Source organism: Trachurus japonicus, unplaced genomic scaffold, assembly GCF_045865225.1.
Source record: "Trachurus japonicus isolate A0001 unplaced genomic scaffold, Traja_1.0 AP030310.1".
Taxonomy (NCBI): domain Eukaryota; kingdom Metazoa; phylum Chordata; class Actinopteri; order Carangiformes; family Carangidae; genus Trachurus; species Trachurus japonicus.
Window position 1 is genome coordinate 453 of NW_028220443.1, and position 6,971 is coordinate 7,423.

At 40.6% G+C, this 6,971-nt stretch overlaps 1 long non-coding RNA gene across 1 annotated transcript; it reads right to left on the reverse strand.

The window, feature by feature from the left end:
* Positions 1–3,951: 3,951 nt before the first annotated feature.
* Positions 3,952–6,565, reverse strand: LOC146960471 (uncharacterized). The gene is made up of 3 exons (XR_015035441.1): positions 6,531–6,565; positions 6,232–6,250; positions 3,952–4,792 (listed from the first exon to the last, which is right to left on the reverse strand). It is a non-coding gene; the product is annotated as an uncharacterized LOC146960471 (long non-coding RNA).
* Positions 6,566–6,971: the final 406 nt, after the last annotated feature.

Consider the following 6,971-nt stretch of genomic DNA (forward strand, 5'->3'; position numbering starts at 1 on the left):
ATTTACCAGTTAGGCACGCTGCAACCACATTTGGATTTCTCAAATAGTTTGATCTCTTACACTGTTTCACCTGGTTTGGAAATGAGGCTTTTAAACACACGGTGCACACAAAGGTGGGACCAGCTTTAATTTGTGATCTGAACAAGGATATTGCCTCTGCAATCACACTGTTGTCTCTCTCTTCTGGTTGTCTAATGATCCGTCTGTATTTCTGCTTGATTTTCATTGCACATCTCATTTTGTGCATCGTTTTAAAAGCAAGATTGTTTTGATATCTCTCTCGCATTCTTTGCTTCATTAGTGCTCTGTGTTGTTGTCTGTATGCCTGGTTACTGTAAAGCCTCCTAAAATAAAAACACCTCTGTTCTTTAAATTCAGAGTTTTTGCTGTATTTTTTTGTGTAAGCCAGCTTTTGCCTCTCCTTAAAAGCTGCATCGTGTCTGTACCTCTGTGTGATGTACATCTTTTGCTTCTCCTTAAAAGCTGCATCGTGTCTGTACCTCTGTGTGATGTACATCTTTTGCTTCTCCTTAAAAGCTGCATCCTGTCTGTACCTCTGTGTGATGTTAAGCTTTTGCTTCTCCTTAAAAGCTGCATCATACTTATACTTTTGTGTGATATACATTTGTTTCTGCTGTCTGACTTCATTGTTTGTTACATAACAGTTCTTCATATGATCTTTATGCTTTTGTTTGATTTCTGGTTTGGCTTTGTATTGCTGTTTTTCTTTTCTGTGTAATTCATTACAGTACTTTCTCTTTTCATAACATTTCTTCTTTTCTCTGAATGTGTCATTTAAAGCATACTTTTCTCGTTGTCTCATTTTTTTGTCCTTTTGTGTTTCTTTTTTTGAGAGCATTTGTCTCTGCATGAATCTTCTCCTCTGGTTTTTAGACAGCTTGGACACTTTTTTCAAGATGTCAGATGAGACGGGTGGAGGTGCTACAGTTTGCGTATCAGGCAACCTAATATGATCCTGTTGTGTCACAGTAGAGGTGATGTCAGTGGACAAACCTTGATGAAACATGGTGTCAGACAGATCAGCAGCATCATTTTCCTTTGAAGTATCTGCAGCCGAAGTGGATTCTTGGTGAGATTCATCATGAGCTGTTAGAGAAGTGACATTGGACTGGATTGGTGATTGTAGTTCAATTTCAATGTCAGTGGATGCTTCATCTTCATATTCAAGTATTTCATCACAGATGTCAGTGATGGGACTTAGAGTTGGCTCATTGAGAACAGGTGTTGTGTCAGTGTTCACTGTAATCGGTGCGTCAAGGCTGACTTCGTTGTGTTCGTTCATACTGAAAAACTCCACAGGTTTCAGCTCATAGTTGCAGGAGGACTTGGTGCGCTTGTGACACTGTTTGATCCTGTTGATGACGTCACGGAGATGTGAAAATGTCACCATGATGGCACAACCAAAAAAAGGATCTGGTAAACCAGTTTCTCCTCTGGAGTGTTGGGTCAAAGAAACCATACCTGCCAGATCTGGTTCTGAACACTGCAATGCATGCACCTTCCATAATTAGCAAAGCGTACTGCACTTCTGACAGAAGACAGCTCATTCCAGCTTCTAGGTCACGAAAGGAATCAACATATTCACTACCAGGTTGTCCTAATGTGCCGTAACGGGACAGCTGAGTCATGTTTACATAATACACATTTCTGCGTGCAGTCACGATGTCAGGGATTTCATCTGTAGCCAAGTGGACGGAGTCAGGAAACCTTATCATGGCTTCACCGTACAGAGCATTACCTTTGTCCAAAACACAGTTGAGGTCTGCTGTCTGGAAGTGTTCGTCCTCATAAAGACAGGCTAGAAACATCAGAGAGTTACATGTACATTGCCTGTTACTGTATTCACCGTATTTATAGTGATTCTGGCTGTAGGATGCACGGACTCTGATCTCAGTGGGCCGGTTGATCACGTTAGCACTGTTAGCATGAGAAGCTGCAGCTACACACAGATTATCAGTTTGTCGTCCTCTCTTTAAGAGGTCACCATATGAAACCTGAGATGGACCTGGTGCGTCATGTTGTCTACGAGACTTTACCTGGTTAATGTGAGAACATTCTGCTTCAAGTGGTGTCTCACTGGGACGTTTACCCTTTAACACATCTGCATAAGAAGCTTTTGGTGCAGCTGAACCACCATGTTGACCTCTGGCCTTAGCAACGTTAGTCTCAGCATGTTCTTCTACACACAAGGAATCAGTGGGATGTCTCTCTTTCACCACATCTGCACAGGAAACGTTGGACACAGGAGACTTCTGTTGACCTCTCGGTTGCACAGATGGCCCGGGAACCGTCTCCAACTCACTGCTCTGTGGACGAGGACTTTCTGCTTGGACATCATGAGACTCCTTCTGCCACCGGAGTTTTGCAGCTTGAGACCTTGTGTTCTTCCTTGGCATTGTTGTTAAGAGTTTAAAACCACAAATAACCACTCAGATCAGATACAGATTCTGTATTAGTGCTACCTTTAGACTTTACTTGTCAGTATTAGTCTACTTGCCAAAAATGAGTACCCGGAAATGTTGAGTACCCCAAAGTTTTATGTTAGAAATATATAGTATGGGTCCCCAGTATTCAGAAACTGCCAGATGCTAACTTATATATATTGGGCAATTAGCACAATTGACATAATTAGCATAAATTAGCATAGTTTCCTATATGGGCAATATTTCAGCAAAATTGACTTGGCTGATCTGGGCAATATTGGAGTGGTTTTAGGGGTTATTGATGATGCTGAATCCATTTCTGACATTTTCAAAATTCAAAATGGCTGTCTAAACCGGAAGGGACCAGATTGAAATCCATCAAAATCGGCCCACTGGCGGTTTAAATCTGGTCACTACCGGTTTAGACAGCCATTTTGAATTTTGAAAATGTCAGAAATGGATTCAGCATCATCAATAACCCCTAAAACCACTCCAATATTGCCCAGATCAGCCAAGTCAATTTTGCTGAAATATTGCCCATATAGGAAACTATGCTAATTTATGCTAATTATGTCAATTGTGCTAATTGCCCAATATATATAAATTAGCATCCGGCAGTTTCTGAATACTGGAGACCCATACTATATATTTCTAACATAAAACTTTGGGGTACTCAACATTTCCGGGTTCACAATGGGGCCCTATGGGCTGGCAAGTAGACTATATGTACCAGAGTGAAGATTAAGTGTTCCTTAAAATTATTCTATTATACCGTATGAACTGGGTTCCCACTGGTGTCAGCAAATGTAAATCTGTGGGAAAATATATTAAATTTACAACTATGAGAGGATTTAAGACTGATTAAAAAAAAAAAAAAAACCTCTAATCAGAGTTGAACACAAGCTTATCAGCCAAAATATCAAAAAGGTTAATGTAGTTTTTTGTTTTTTTCCCAAGGGACTTGGGCAGGATGATCACAAACCACTTATCACAATGTTTGTAAGATCAAGAAGCTTCTTTCTCTGTCAGAGAGGACACTATACTAATTACAACAATAGCTTTAAATACTTATCAAATACCAGTATCAGTTGTTCTCACAGATCCTTGTCTGTTTATTTGACTTACCAGTAGAAAAGAAATTAATGCTGTTATGATTTATTATGTTCCTGAACCTTTGGCTATGTTTTATGTTAAAAAGTGAGTGAGTGTGTGATGACAGGCAGGTGCTGTTGCTCTTCAGCCACGGGTTGATTCAAGGGTGTGTGTCTGCAAACCAGGGACAGCTTCTCCAAATGAATCCAGGTCCTCTGTACAGGTGTCTGTTTTTTATTTCAGGATCAACAGGTTAAATAACAATAAAACGCGTGTGTACAATACAGTTACTGAATCACCAGGAGACTGTTAAATAAATGTGATATTTGCAGTCAAACCTGAGTACAAACCTGCAGATGTCCAAAATGAGTGAGCAGGAACAGACTGAAGACTAGATACAGTGCTCTTTTACTTTACAAGTTCTTCAGTACAGTTAATTATCTTTTCTTAATTTGTGTATATTTATCAAGAATTAAATATTAACTTTATGCAAGCACTGTATTCCAAAAGTCAATACTCAATTATTTATGTATTTGGAGATCAAGGATATTTGCACTGATCTCAATCAAATAAGCCAAAGTTTTTATCTACAAATGAGAAGAAAAAAAATTGGGGGGAAGTTTTCTTAACCCCTCTGAGTTTACTCAGATAGTACTACTCAAATAGTTTTTGACCAAATACAATATCCTAATGGGATATGCCAAATTAGGAAACAATATATAATATAGTTATCAATTAATGATGAGGAGAGAGAGAGACAGGACAGACAGAGCGTGAGAGTGGAGAGATTCTCTCAGTGCTTGTAAAAATAGACAGATCCAGCAACACTGCCAGGAAAATCTGAGCGTTGTCTCAGAAGGTATGAGCTTTCAAAAATTCACATCCAAGTGGTAAAATTCACATTCAGCTTGATAAATAGGGCAGCTTTGTCACCTTGAGCGGTACGCTACCAGTGAACAAAACTTATGACCTCACACTGCGAACCGTCACCAGTGCTTCGGCCCAAAAGGTGAGTGGGACAGTGAGATAGATGGAGGGAGATAAAGACAGAGATGGTTTTATCCGACAGGAGAGACAGAGACCAGCAAGCGCAAGGGAGCAGAGAGGAGGCTTCACAGTAACAGAACAAACTGTCAATGATCATCCAAAAGAGAGAGTGGTATAGAAAGAGGCTTTTATGAGGGGGTAGATGGCTTGTAATGACAGAGGAGAGGGGAGAGGTGATGCACCACTGGACAGGTGGTGGACAACAGGACCTGGAAGAAAAGAAAACACTGTTACTTTACATTCGACAGCAGTTTCAATGGGTTAGAAGTTAAAGGTACAATATGTAAGAAATCTAAAGCAACTGGCTGTAAAAGCGTCCTAATATGTCACAGAGACTCAGGAATAATGTTCATATAACATACTGAGCTCACCAACAACCATCTTACAGCCAAGATATTCGCATTAAAATTGTTTTTCAGCTGGGAGATAAAACGAGGTTGTGAAAAAAAAGATTGTTTTCTATTATCGGTTATTATTTATATTTGCTTGATATCACATGGTAGAAATAAGCGGCTTGTCGCTCTGTCGTTTAATAGGCTACACAGCTTGCTGTTGTGAGCATGTAGCCTAGTTAGTTTGAGCTGCTGCTGAAGCTGAAGCTAAAGGGAAGAATTACAAAGTGAAAGTTAGAAAAGAGGGAGGAAATGTGGCGAAATGGAGCCGATGGTAAATGAAGTGATTGTGAACGTGTGGAGCGGTTCATGAGAGGAGTCTGTCCCGGTCAGGTCGCCGGTCTCCGGTCCTCATGTTTTATGATCCGACGTCAGAAAGCCGGAGCGGCTCACGTCGTCTATTCTGCCGTAAGACGTCTCATATGTTGGCTCATAGAAATGCGCGGTTTGCGGGCACATCCACAGAGACGCCGTAGACGGCGTGAATTACACACACTAAGGCCCCGGTAGATGCGGGGTTACAGTGTGTGTGTCTGTGTGTGCGTGTCTGTGTGTGTGTCAGCGCTGCACACACACACACACACACAGCGTCGGATAATAATAATAATAATAATAACAATAACTTGCAGATCACCTGAGTGACGTGAACTCCGCTTGTAGTTACTATGAGTCAGAGCAATAAAACAATGAGGTTGTTGATGAATATGTAGTTTTTCTCTCTGCTTTGAGACTTTGAGACTGACTGAGTGAGCAGAGCGGGTTAGCGTGTCGCTGTCTGGCAAGTCTGGTGGGTAGGGGAGGGGGGACAACGCGCTTTTGAATTTGACTGCAGCAACAATTTTGGCCACATTCTTACATATTGTACCTTTAAAAGAGGATACTTCCAAATATTGTAGACACAATATTTTTGATAATAATACTACCTGATAAAATGATTAATTTGAGATCTTTAGGCTGTCACTTGTATCACATGTATTGTGTTGACACTTTGCTTTGTATTGCATTATTCACATTTTCTGTTATTTAGCACATTTAGCTTCACTCTTCACTGATATAAATTATGAAGAGGACAAAGTCATAGAAAAATCTGGGGTCTCATAAACAAAACTTGAACCTGTACAAAAACTTTGTGTATGCCATGTTTGCTTACAGTCAGATGTATTAATAACGAAATGTATAAATGTGTTGTCAGTCTCCTTGAGTTAGACCGTGCGCAGTATAAGCACCACGTTGTCATGAAAAGTGTGTCAACTTACCATCAAGCTTTCAGGGAGCCTGGAGTTGAAGAAAGGGGCGAGGCCAGCCAGAGAGTGGAAAAGGAGCGAGAGAAGATATTTTACACTCTGCACAAAGTCTTAACATTTTATAATTCATTTTAATTCTCATGTTCGATAAGGAATTACTTTTATCAAGAATTATACATTCTAGGTTAGGTTTGTGTGTGTTTTCTGTTGAGACAGTCATTCTAATCTGCACTGGTAAGTGATCACACCATATCAATATCATCATAAAATTATAAAAATGCCATGGAGAGGACATGAGTGTGTTGTCTTACTTTCCGGTTCAATCTGGAGTTTGCAGCATCTATGGTGTGGGGGTACAGAGGGGACAGAGAAAGAAAGGAGTGGAGAGTTCAGCACAGTGCATTTTAATCAAAATATTTACATATCAAATCATCATATCTGTGGAGGCCCCATGTGCCACCAAGGCACGAAGTGGATAGAGAGAGACATATCAACATCTTGTTGCAAGGTCTCAGTCGAGTTTCTACATAATAATTTAGTATTCAGTTTTTGCAAAATGCATGGCCTGGCTACAACACTTGGTGGTCAACTGTTGTCTTTATAGCAGTGCAGTGTTTCCTCTACATTCATTTAGGAGTGGCGGCCCGCGGGTTTGATTGTCGTGTCGGACGTTGCGTTTGAGTGCTAGCGGAAAAGGGCTCCGCTGGAGGGGGGGTTGACGGCGACGACAACGGCACAGCAGAACGATCCTG